General features: G+C 33.9%; 1 protein-coding gene across 4 annotated transcripts in view; it reads right to left on the bottom strand.

Moving 5' to 3' along the window:
* Nucleotides 1-12,954, bottom strand: part of LOC123534910 (zinc finger protein 346-like) — a 57,240-nt gene that overhangs the window by 12,921 nt on the left and 31,365 nt on the right. Inside the window, exon 1 of one of the 4 annotated variants that reach the window (XM_045317382.2) lies at nt 6,397-7,156. The exons of 2 other annotated variants lie outside the window; for them this stretch is intronic. The gene's annotated coding sequence lies outside the window, so the exon portion shown is untranslated. Of the gene's footprint in view, nt 1-6,168; nt 6,366-6,396; nt 7,157-12,954 lie in introns of those variants that run through there. One more of the 4 variants, XM_045317384.2, reaches the window with a different exon arrangement.

The raw sequence follows: 12,954 nt of genomic DNA, 5'->3' as shown, positions 1-12,954 counted from the left end.
TCAACATACTCTCTGTTTGTACGTCACAGTTATTACGTCATAGCCAAAGGCGTATTCTGAGTGGGTACGAAGGAGACCCCGCCCCCTCCCTCAACCCCTTTTTCGGCAAAGTTTGTAAATATTAGTCTGTGGCAGTAGATTTGTCTATGTTCGATTTTTATATTATGTTCAATAATCGGACAAATATGCGTTTAGTTGTTTATATTTCGGTTCGATTATCGCATACAAATAATTATTTTCATGTTACGTTTCTTCGATGATAAAAACAAAATGCATTTCATTATCGCACATACTTTGTTTTAACTATATTTATATGTCCAGTAATCGAAGACATATTTGATACATTACTGTATATATGCGTTCAATAATCGAAGACATATTTAATACATTAATGTATATATGCGTTCAATAATCGAAGACATATTTGATACATTACTGTATATATGCGTTCAATTGTACGTTGTTATTTCTGACGAAGACATAAAGGTCGAAACTAGTCAAGAATGTGTTGTCTTGGTAATTTTAAATCTTTCAATAATCGAAGACATATTTGGTACAAACTTCTAAATGTGTGTCCATTGGCGAATTCTCAGTGTTAATGAATAACTCCGGGTGCCCCAACCCCGGACAATCCACCCCACTCCTCCTTACTCAATTTGAGCAACTTGAACACATCCTAGACGTCTCAGTGCTAGAATTAATTCTTCATTGCAACTTAGTACGCCCGCTCCGGTTCTTATCAATAAAGAAAAAATACCGAAAATGATATAAGATATGGATGACGAGAAATTTATTAAATTCGCTCTGTGACTATGTCGGCCAAAATATTTCGATCATCTGACATCATCTTAAATGCTTGACAACTTCTGTTTTCATATCACTGGGGCTTGAGGCGATCAAGGGATCGTTCCTGTGCAGTTAGTGGAAGACCGATGCGCCGTTCTTATTGCCAAATGCTAAATAACAAATAGTTAATGCTAAATGCTTATAGTTTAATGCTAAATATCAAATACTTAATGCTAAATGCTAATTACAAAATACTATATAGAGGATATTACATGAGTGTCTTTTCATATTGAATTTATTAAACGAGTTGAATAAAATAATAAAATGCGAGGCTCTGCCAAGCATTATATCAATTTTATTCAACGAGTAATAAATTCAATGTGGAAAGTCACAAATATAATATTCTTTTTATCACATGTTAGCCTTTCCTGTCGAAACATCAAAAATTCTACTTTCTTTTACTATATAAACAAGTCAATTTGACCAACGTCTCCTATACTATAAACGACGTCGACGTCAAAGCTTTATTACACTAGTGTATTATCATTTTTATTTAATGGCTTTATTACACTTCCGCGACGTCAAACATGTGATAAATCTATCTACTAAAGGTAAATGTCAAATGCTAAATGTCATAAAAACTCATTCTTATCGCCAAATGATAAATGGTAATTCTCAAATTATTAAATTTCATTAATTAATGATTTTTATCTCTTCAACAAATGAATGTAACTTTTACTCATTTGAAAAAAAAATATGTTCTACCAGTCTGATTTGAAGCAATAACATGTTGCATCTGTTATGGAGACATGGAACCGAAACTTGTTTTGCTTTAAAATGTTTACTAAAATATCTAACAGAGCGGAGGCCAATGATTATGTAAAAGCTGCATTCATCCACTGATATATTCAGCTCTTCATTTCAATAAACACTTAGCAATAAGCATTTAGCATTTGTTGTTTTAACAATTAGCATTTGACAGTCAATGTTTGACATTTAGAATTTGGTAAGCAGTTTTTCGCATTAACGATTTGGTATTTATCTTTTGGCAATTTGACAATCGGCCTTCCATAGGCATATAGCATTTGGTATGTATGGAAGGCCGATGCGCCATACTAATTGACAAATGCCAAATGCTAAATATTTATTACTAAATGCCAATTACTTAATGCTTAATGCCAATTACTTAATGCTAACCGCTATATACTAAATTCTTGATGCCATATACTTAATGCTAAATGCAAAATGCTAAATGTCAAATCGTTTATGCTTATTACTAAATGATAAATGCTAATCGTTTCAATTCTTTTCATTTATGAATTAATGAATTCTATTTCTCAAAGTAATGAATGTAACTTTTAATTATTTGAAGACATAATAGTCTACCAGTCTGACTTGAAACAATAACATGTTCTACCGGCCATAAGAACATTTGGCAGGAACTGTTTACTCTTTAAATGTTTAGAAAAAAAGTTTTTCATAGAGACAAAGTCCAACTGATATTTAAAGGATGCATTCATACACTGTTAGAGTCAGCTCTTTTAATAAGCACTTAGCAATAAGCATTTGGCATCTTTTGTTTCGCGTTTCTTAGTAAACAAATAGCTTTTATCATTTGACATTCAGCATTTGGCAAATAGCATGGCGCATCGGTTTTCCATAGTAATATATGTCACTTATTGCAAAACATTTTGCATAAGGTGTTTGGCATTTGGTATTAATGTTTGGTATTTAACAATTGGCAATTAGCATGGCGCACCGGACTTCCATAGATACATGTATATGAACACTAGAACTACTTTGGTAGAACCATCCTACACACACACTGGAAGTCTCATTATACTCCCATTATTGTACCGCTGAATTATGGAGAAAAGTCTAGTTATATACAACGTAATTAATTATCAAAGTGATAGAACTATCAATTCTAAAATACTTGATTTCGTGAACGATAAACAGTAACAGTAAAAATTCAACAAAAAAGAAGGAAAATCTAATGCATACATTATATATAGAGCGTAGCTATACAATACTGACAGCTATCAAAATGCAGTGTCACCGAAAAACAATCTATCCACATTTTACCAATAATTTATCTAATTAACATTGGGGGTTTTTTTTGTATGTTTGTTGTTTTTTTTTTTTTCATGTAAGATATGTTAAATTTTCCAAGTCGAGAGTTAACGAGTTATTCATTAACTTCATTGTCCATAATGTATTGAAAAAAGAACCTATATGGCATGTAATCCGCTGCATTAATGTATCAAATGAAGTTAAACTGATGTATCCGAAATTTTAGAATTTTAATTGCATGCGAATTATAAAACATTTTCCAGCCAAAAATCAACCAGAATTGTAATTAAGTCTTTAAAATATTTTCTGATAGAAAGGAGGCACCTTTTTAATTTACAACTGAATGCACGTGCTAAATACTACAAGAGCTCGTAGAACACGAAATGCCACCCCCCTTTATGCATTCAGTAATTGTACAAGGAACAAAAATTATTTTGGCACTGTACACAAAATTTCTACTGTTTTGGGTCAATGTGACCTTGACATTTGACCTATTGACCTCAAAATCAATAGGGGTCATCTGCTGGTCATGATCAACCTCCCTATTAACTTTCGTGATCCTAGGCTCAAGCGTTCTCACGTTATCGTCCGGAAACGGTTTAACTGTTCCGGTTTACTGTGACATTGACCTTTGTCTTACTGACCTCAAAATCAATTGGGGTCTTCTGCTGGTCATGACCAACCTTCCTATCAACTTTCATGATCCTAGGCCTAAGCGTTCTTGTGTTATCATCCAGAAACCGTTTAACTGTTCCTGGTCACTGTGACCTTGACCTTTGACCTACTAATCTCAAAATCAATAGAGGTCATCTGCTGATCATGACCAATCATCCTGTCAACTTTCATTATCCTAGGCCCAAGCGTTCTTGAGTTATCCTCCGGAAAAGGTTTAACTGTTCCGGCTCACTGTGACCTTGACCTTTGATCTACTGACCTCAAAATCAATAGGGGTCATTTGCTGGTTATGACTAACCTCCCTATAAACTTTCATGATCCTAGGCCCAAGCGTTCTTGAGTTATCATACCGACCGACATCTGCAAAACAATATACCCCTTCTTCTTCGAAGGGGGTCAAAAAATGCATGTGCTTGCGACAATTAAGAAATTTAGTAAAATATTAAGAATATAATCACTGCAAACAATAGGTAGTCATAACGAAAATGGGAAAGAGTCAAGTTTCTAATACTACCACTTTTTGAAATATGACAAAGGAAAGGTTTTGAGTTTCCGCGATGACCAGCTTCAGTAGCCGTTTCCATGGTTACAGCACACCGCTAAATTTCTACGACCTCATTTAAAACCTCAATTTATTGCCGTACTAAATTTTTAAATAGGTGAAAAGGTTTTGAATGTTGGGTAAATTAAAATCCTTACGGAGAGCCCGTATACACGAAAGCTTCTTCAATTATATTGCTTTATCCATTTCACGATGTAACCTGAATGATATTATATATTGAATATATATATAGCTATTCAAGCGTGATTGTTTACTACATCCGAAAACGTTCGCTAACATTCTCTAACGTTTGTGAGATTTTCTTGACGCAAACAATATTAACTAACTAGAAGAGGTCACTTCACAGATGGTCAGAGAAATATTTGAAAATTTTTTTTTTTTGGACAAAACAACTTCAAGTCATAATGCGATGCATTCCAGATTTTTTAAACTTTCTTGGGGAGGCCCCCATACCCACACCTGCAAGAGGAGGAATCCCTTCCCGCACCTACCCCTACTTGCCCTTTCACGGCTCGTATTTGCAGCCCCTGTTACGCCTATGATAGCGGCTCGTTGGAAAAGAAAACCACACAAAATTAGCAAACTATTTGGCGATGTAGTTAATAATCCTTGATAAATTGTTAGAAATGAAAAAAAAATCTTAAACAGTGATTTGTCGTTGAATATATGCGTATTCATATATCGCTCGCGATATGATTCCTTCGCAGTTGAACTCCAAACAATGATTAGATTCAACGACAAAACATTGTTTATAATATACTATTTCTTAAATATACAGGCAATAAATGAATGCATTAGGAAAATGTTACTGAGATTATATACAGATAATAAATGAATGTATTAGATAGAGGTTTACTTAATGAGATAATGTGCAGGTTGTAAATAAATGTATTAGATAAAGGTTAATGAGATTATATACAAATGGTAATCATAGGTTAATGAGATAATATATTGTTAGAAAACGAATGTATTACACACAGGTTAATGAGACAACAGTATACAAATGGTAAATGGTGTATTAGACGCAAATTAATAAGACCCTTGAATATGAAATGTTTGAGTTTATAACATTTTTCATTTTTATTTTTTTGACGGTTCTTTCACTTATTTTGGGGAAGAAAAAAAATTCTTACCGACCCACTCCTTGAAGTACTGGGTCGGAAGCGGCAAACGAACATATTTTTAAGGGTGGTCCAATATACAGGTAATGAATGAATGTATTAGACAAACTGAAAGGTTAATAAAATTATGTACATTAAGTAAATAAATGTATAAGACAACTGACAATTAAAAGATTCACCTATTTTGGCTAACCTGGTATAATGTCTTACAATAAATATAGTGTAACATTTTGCTCCTACACGGTCCAGCTAGCATAGCCTCCTTTTGGTATATAAAATTTTAACCCTTACCATGCTGGGCCTTTGCAACCAGTGCTCTGTTCCCTTTTCAGTCAGTATCTTTTTGGTAAACACCGCTTTTAACAGTTAATGGTACTGTCCAAATTGGAAGATGGACAATAGAAATTTAGCAGGGTAAGGGTTAAGTTTACGTTAGATCAGGAAATGACCAACTTTGATAATCGATTATATGATATAATGAATATATTGTAACTGCGTTCTAAATTTATTTTATGTCCTGTAATGTCTATGGGTATTTTATCGTATTGACCAAACAAATTAACCTGATGGCTGTGAGAAAAATATAGCCGTGAAAACCAAAAACACTTGTGATACTTTAGTATATGAAAGAAATTTCTTTCTCTAAAACTCACGAGATTGCATGATTAGACTTCCGTACCCCAAAGCCTACATTCACCCAACGTCCCAACTCCAACCCCACCTCACCCTCAGAAACCTTGAGAACGCTTATACGCTCATGCTATCTGGTGAGTAGCCTTACTTATTTGGCTTATCGGGATGACTTGTTATCCCTCTAACGGGACAGCGACAGTCAAAAGTTATCACGCGGTCCCGAAACGTCCTATTATTTGGACTATCTGATAAGCATATTATTAAATAAATATGCTTATTATTTAAGTGATATTAATTTAACAAAAATAGTGTACATACATACAACATATTCAGTTAGTGTGTCTAGCTTCGGTGCACCCAAAGAGATGCAACATAGGCCATTTACTCCAGAAGGAGTTACATACTGGCCCCTGTATGTACAGTAGGCCTACGTGTACAAATCGATAACGAAAACGAAAGTAGATTATGCTTTTAAACTAAATGACGATTATGTTTGTTATTGAAAACGAATCATTTCAGCGCATAATTCATAAAAAATGTACTTACCGGTACGGTTTATTTCGTGATCTTTTTAATAAACTACGATGAAACGGTGTTATGTAATAATAGTAACAATGTGCATCGATCATGCTACATGTTCTGAATACTGGATGATGCAGGCGCGTATCGTGGCATACTCATTTTCTCACCTATCAAAGTAAAAAAAATAAGCAAGCTTATTTTTCGATAGAGACAATAAAAATCAAAGGCTACGGGGGATGAGGCACTAAAGGTATCGCACAGTATTATGGCGTTTTGAAATGAACAAACAAAAGAATTATTTAAGATGAAGTCCATTAACAACGTTTCCGATGCAAATACTAATTCCTTGTTGGCCGAGTAGTTACGCTCTCCGTTTCGTACATTTTCGTCGGGAGTTCTGTTCCAAGACCCATATGTGTGTGTGTGTGTGTGTGTGTGTTGTGTGTGTGTGGTTCATTTTTGGGTTGTTTTTTTTTTACATTATATTTTGAAAACTAAATTTTGTTACTTATCAGTTATGTTTAATAAAGACAACTAACGTTAGTTAATCAAAATCCAGCTTCTTCACTAACTGACATATTTGCCATTATTAACATGCAGTCATGTTTAAATACGCTCCGCCTTAAACATAATGCAATGCTTTTGAAGCTCTCCTGTGATATTTTCAAGCACAACGGGTTATTTCCAATCTTATACTTCACTTTAAATAGCATTGCCGTGCAATAAGTTCAGTTCTAATTTATTTAAAAAAAAATGCTGCGAAATCAAGAACAAAGAATGAATACGAATAAGAAACTGGAGAAAAAAAAATTAAACAAAGTATATTATGCAAAGAAAAAAATTTTTTTGGACGGATGGAGGATTCGAACCTCCAAAAATATCGCTACAAAATTGGAGGGCTTTACCATCCACTCGTCCCTTGCGCCAACAAGCCAACTATTATCTATCTTCGCATATCGTTTATTGTAAATGAGAATGCTACTGATTGTTTATTTACATAAAACTTAAATCGTCAGTTACACCTAATAAACATTGGTTTCGAATTTTGTGAATCTTTCACATAGTTCAAAATATAATATGATCAAGTAAGTATTTGGGCTAACTCTATGACCATAACTGCCAGACCAGAAGCAAAATTATAACCCAGGTGCCTAACTTCACTTGCCAGTTATCATTTTTGTAAAGTTCGGTGATTCTTAATCAAATGGTAACTATTTTCGAGACGTATGTACCTACGTACGCTCGCTCTCTTGCTCATTCGTTCGTGCGGACGGAGAAAAGCAAATCTATATGCCTCCCCCGCTTTCCTAAGGTGGGGCGGGGGATAAAGTCATATGTCCAACATACACCTTGCCTCGTCCACAAGTCCCAACGCAGGAACTTCGAAGAAGATTAGAACGGCTAACTGCAATGATGACAGATATAAATTGCTCTTAAGTCCTGTGGAATCACTACAAATCACAGCTTCGTGCCCCCAATTCAACATAGTATTGTAACGCTTCTACAGCATTACACTAAATTTGTAAAAACACCATAATTCTAGTACAAATCTTTCTTTTTTTTTTTTTTTTTTTTTTTTTTTTTTTTTTTTTTTTTTTTGCTTTGCTTTGCTTTTATCCTGTTTTAGCAATTCTAACATCTTCCTTACTGCACAACAGTTTATGTGTGTATATATATATTGGAGTTAAGGGATTTAAGGTTTAAGATTTTAGGTTTTTGCACATTCTGGACTGGGTAGCCTTGTAAACCTAACAATCTTTTATTTTTTTCTAACCGCCCACGCATGGCCATACTAAGAATAATGTATCAGTACTGAAAAACAATACAAAGTATCAAAGGATAAAAAGGAAAGTTAATAATGTGGCTACGTATCGCGCCAAAACCTTGTCAGATTACATGACTACACCTACCTTGACCGTTTTCGACTCCATCTTTACTCGACCTAAAAACAACTATGCCATAATCATATAGTTTTAACGGTTATGTTGTAACGCATGAATATTGATAGTCCAAATTTTTGTCGTCAAAAATATAATTTCTAGTGTCCAGGGAAAAGAGAACTTAGAAAAAGGAGTGAAAAAAACACTTCGGGAATTCTTTAGAGGACAACCTCTCAAATATAATAACTCGCTAGTGGGAGGGAGAACTTCCCCTCCCCTCTTCCTCGTATTTTCGATTCTTAATAACGCACCGTTACAAAATACTGCTTTAAGGCGTTTGTATGAAATTATTGGTTGAAACTCCTTATTACGCCTTATGGGGTTGGAGTGTGAGTTTTGCATAGTAACACATTGTCTTGTTATGGTGACTGTTTATTTCGGTCCGTCACGGCGGGTTTTTATAACGTTATGGTTTTTGCTTGGAAACAAAGAAAATAAACGAAGATATCGAGTACCACTAAGGTTTTTTACATCGTTTTCTGGGCGGTTGATTGACGGTCTGAGTGGCAAGCTGAGAACAAGCTGTTATAATATTAAACCCAAAGAGACCCTTTCTAAATGAAAATGAAACATCTTTGATATATGTATGGTGTATGTATAGTATGTGTTCGGAAATGGATTTAAATTACCAGTGATTGATTCAAAAATATGGCTAGGTCTTTTCAAAAGTACGTTTCTCTAATATTCATACGTGAAACACAGAGAAATATGGAATAATTTTATGCCTTGTTTTATTTGCCTTTGGACAAATGCAGCAATAAAACAGCGTAATCACAAATATTGCAATCGTTGTTATGTTTCATGAATTAATAGTAAACTTGACGCTGACTAGCTTTTTCACAAAGCTAAGTTTGTGTGAAGTTAGCACAGATCAATAACAAGGTTGGCTTTTTTGTAAAATCTAGTCTTGTGCTAATGTTCAACATAACTGAAACTGAAAGATCTGTAGAGTACATTATACTGGTATACCATCGAACAGTTACATGAAATGGAAACACCTTTCATTTAGATAAATCATACTCGTGTATTAATGCCGTCCAAAATCGGGCAATGCGATATGATCTCTGTGCCGGTAAATACACCCCTAATGTAGCAGCCATGGGTGAAATTGGATGGAAGCCATCAGTTGTAAAGCAATGGGGAGCTGTTTTAGACAACATTTTAGAAATGTAAATATGAATGATTCCAGAATAAGAAAATGTATTTTGGGGCAAAATAAAAAAAAATGTAAGAAATAGTTATTCAAGGTTAAAAGCATGCCTGAAAGATATAAACATGTCTGATAGTGTCGATACACCTATTAGCAACACTAAACAAGTAGTAGATGGTACAGAATCTAAGATGTTTGAAAAAGAAATTATTGAATGGAGAAATTTAGTTAATAGAGACACTAGAACTAGAGGTGTTGGACGTAATAAGTTGAGGATGTATAGATTATTTAAAGTTGAATTCGGAACAGAAGCTTATATTAAAGGTAGAATACCATTTTTGTACTGAAGTACATGGCCAAGTTCAGGTGCGGTGTGGCACCGCTTAGATAAGAAATGGATTGAGTGGTGTAATAGAACATGTTTCCATTGCAAAAATGTAGTGGAAGATGAGACACACGTACTTTCATATTGTCCTTTGTATGTAAATGTCAGGAAAGGTCTATTGGATACTGTAAATGCAAACCCTGATTGTCATAACATGTCAGATACTGAGAAACTAAAATACATATTCACCAAAGAAAGGTATCAGCCAAATCCTGCTTCAATATTCTTTATGAAAGAAGGAATTTTTTTATATTCAAAATTAGTTTTATACACTGGGGTAAATATTGTACATTGGTATAATAGTTGTAGACCAATGTTTTAAGGTTAGATGTACTGACAATAGAAGTATCTACAGTCTCTTATAAATCATAATATGATTGGTCGCATACATGTAATTGTGTTTTATATGTATATTGTAATGTATTGCGAATGAGACTCAAATAAAACATTGAATTGAATTTAGAAAGAGATTCTTTGGGTTTATACAACAATAGCTGGGTCTCAGCTTGCCAATACATTAGCAACTGCTGGCACAGAAAGCAATGTTAAAGTATCCATGAGATTCGATGGCTTTGGACTTTTTCGTTGTTTTATTGCAATACCGGTCCGTCGAGACAGACCGGAATCTGCTTTTCTGCGGTATTAATTACTCGGACGTACAAACTGTTCTGTAATTCAGTTACTTTTCACATAGTTAGAATTTTGCATAATGCTATTTTGTGAATTCGGATATAACAGTGATATTTTTATTTGCTAAGTTTTATACCTATATGTTTATCAATTGGGATTACATTATTGGGAAGTAAGTCTAATGAGTTAGATCATTTATATTCAAAATTGGAACAAAATCCGTTCACAAATACTCCTAGTACACGGCATTATATAGGTGCCGGGATAGAAATGGCCCTAAGTGTAAAGTCCTTTCGAAAGCTCACATGAGCATAATGTTGTACATATTTGCCATCTTCCGACATTAAATAGAACATATCTTATATTATCGTCAAGGAACCAACATAAAAAGACCATCAATCTACGTTTCTTTGTAATATAGAAAAACTACTAAACTTTGTTGAGAATAATATAAGAAAATACTTGACTTTCAGAGTGATTAACTCAGACAGAGGCCTCTGACAGTGGATTCTGTCATAATCATTATAATCCTCAGCAGCGTAAATATTGCTCTTTGTTTAAAATTACGATAAAGAAGATACATTAAAAAACTGAATTTCAACTGGTTTTAATTGGTCAGTGTAACGTGAATAGTTCTTTTCCCAAAACGACAAGTATGTTATTAAATCATAGAAATGTATAATTTTATTGCAAACGCATATCTGTGATGTAACTTTGGCAGTTTGATTTCATTCAATTCAAATCAAACCTGTGACTGCTCAAATTTGTATTTTTTGGCATAACTGACTAAGGAATGACTGACTAGACATAAACAAAATGTTGTCAGATTAGATATAAACGTGCAAGTATTAACAAGTCAGATCCGGTTTAATCTGAGCCGGTATATCTCTTTCTTTCTTGGTATTGCCTCAAAGCCCCAAGGACAGTTATTGACTCGGAAATATAATAATAATAATAGAAAACTCTTATAACTATTCTTGCATAAAAACTACTTTTTTCACTGGATCCGCCCATGTATAAACGGGAGAAAAATCGTGTGCAAACAAGGCAATTCACGTGCTGTTAATACATGATTTTTATTTTTGAAATGCTTTGCCAGGGACGTATGTATGTATTTCTGCGCAGACTGATATTTGGCATCTGCATCTTGTTTCTTCCATAATAACCTCTTCTTGTAGCATCATAGATACAATGTAATCCATAGTATGTTTAGCTGTATCAGTTTCCAACCCCAAACGTACTGCCCCCATCAATGTACGCACTAGCTTCTCTTAGAGTTTACTCCCTTTACAAAGCGTCTGTTCAGTTATTGTAAATAACTGTGAATAAATAAGTATCGCGTGTAACTTGTGCTATTGTCCGTTTTTAGGTATTATATTAATGATTTTTGTTAGTATCAGTCGGTTTGTTTTTACCTGATTGTTCGCAGAATTCATATAATAAACCTCGAAAACTAGTCACTAGCTTCGTACTCATCCGTACTCTGTTTGTTCGTACTCAAAATAATTCGAATGTAAAGTTGTTACTCCTAAAGTAATTGTGTTCCTGTTTATCAGATTTTTAAGTTATATGCAAAATTATGTGTAATGTAACGTTTGTAATAACTAAAAATAAAAATAAGACGCTCAAAAACCTTCAAATCACGCTTTTAGTAGTGTTTTTGTTTGTGTGCCCCGGTTATGGATATTTAAAACATGTTTCCCGTTTCCAAGAACAACAAGAATGGTAAATAAAAAATGTCCCGGAATCGTCAAGTCATCACATATGAAAACAATGCATTTAGTCGTCGTGTAATGTTTTTTTATGCAAGAATAGCGACAATACACGTTTGTTTTGTGTATTAACGCCTGCAGAAGCCCTTGGGATATGTTTGTGACCTCGACCTTCGGTCTCGGTCACAAACAATCCCGCGGGCTTCTGCAGACGTTAATACACAAAAAAACGTGTATTATCCCTACAAAACATAATGAAATTTAAAATGCTACTGCCTTTATATATTTTGTCCTACTCAGTTTCTTTCACCTGCAAAGTCTTACCGCGCGGGACATTATATAATACAGTCTTGGTACACCATGGGTTTAACATATAGATAACATTTTAATTACACTTGATATTAACATAATAATTCATATTAGGTCTACGCAACACACTTATTTAACTGTTATTTTCTATGCATTATCTACACTATCCCGTTCACATAGAAAAAAACATAATTTCAGCAAGAACCTCTACAAATTAGTTCTGAAATCTGCCTAATTTTTGAAAATATAATATATTATATAATCACTGTCACAAAGTAATCCGAAATGCATGTTATAATTGGTATCTTTTCATAGGGTTCATTCTTCACCAAAACTTTACACTTTTTATGTTTCTACAGGTCAGTGGTCATTTTCCAAAAAAATGAAATATCTTCTTATTTTCATTTTTCAGGTTTCCTATGGATGTTCTCGTTTTAATACATCAAATTTTAAACA

The sequence above is a fragment of the Mercenaria mercenaria genome, chromosome 12 (assembly GCF_021730395.1).
Source record: "Mercenaria mercenaria strain notata chromosome 12, MADL_Memer_1, whole genome shotgun sequence".
Taxonomy (NCBI): Eukaryota; Metazoa; Mollusca; class Bivalvia; order Venerida; family Veneridae; genus Mercenaria; species Mercenaria mercenaria.
The sequence above is the reverse complement of the archived record's forward strand: the minus strand, read 5'-3'. Positions and strand labels throughout refer to the sequence as shown.